Here is a 920-nt window from a genome sequence, read left to right on the forward strand (position 1 = left end):
TTAACATTACATTCCTTATCATCACTTCCGCGAACCATTTTGCTTATTTTACTCAATCATTCAGAATTTTTGCACAGCCTGCTGTCAATCACTTGGGTATATGGCATTCTTCTTAACATCAAATGACTTTTAATTAACTTATTATGCCTCACATCTGGACTGTGACACTATTGACAAATATTGAATATGAAAGATATAACATATGTTTTACCACTTTTACTATTATTATTTGTGATCAGTCGGGTTTGAATCTTACACCCACACCCACACACACATTATACTGAAGCAATGCCTCAAAAGAAGGAAAAAATAGAGATTCTTTATCTTTCAGAACCCGAAAGATAACTGAATTTGAAAATAGTATAAAAAGTTGATAATATAATCTAACTTTCTAGTATAATTGAGAGAGAGAGAGTGTGTGAGTCTGACTGACTGGTGATAATGTAAGTCAACAAAACTTCTATGACTATTATCATTGCTAGTCATTATAAGTGATATTATATTCTTACTTATCAAACAAAATACCCCTATGTCAATATACAAATTACTATTCAAAATCAAAAGTTGTACACAAGAGGTGGAACTGACTATATTCATCTGAATGCTCTTCTGCCACCAATGAGATGCAGTACACCAGAGGACCTTCCATTAATGTCATGTCCACAGAACCATTTTTGTCTGATATTGTGGCTTTCTTGTGTCCCTCATCCTCTGACTGCTGCTTTATGCCATGTACTCACCTGACCTATCTTGCACTACACTCCATTCTCTTCTCAAGAAATTTAGGTGGACTTCGAAACTCCATTTGACTTTCCAGTTAATGTTTGCAATATTGTTCTTCTAGATACATTAAATATATTTAATATCTAACAAAGATATTCAAATATGACGTTTTTTATCATATTCTGATTTCATAACGT

The sequence above is a fragment of the Penaeus monodon genome, chromosome 23 (assembly GCF_015228065.2).
Source record: "Penaeus monodon isolate SGIC_2016 chromosome 23, NSTDA_Pmon_1, whole genome shotgun sequence".
NCBI classification, from domain to species: domain Eukaryota; kingdom Metazoa; phylum Arthropoda; class Malacostraca; order Decapoda; family Penaeidae; genus Penaeus; species Penaeus monodon.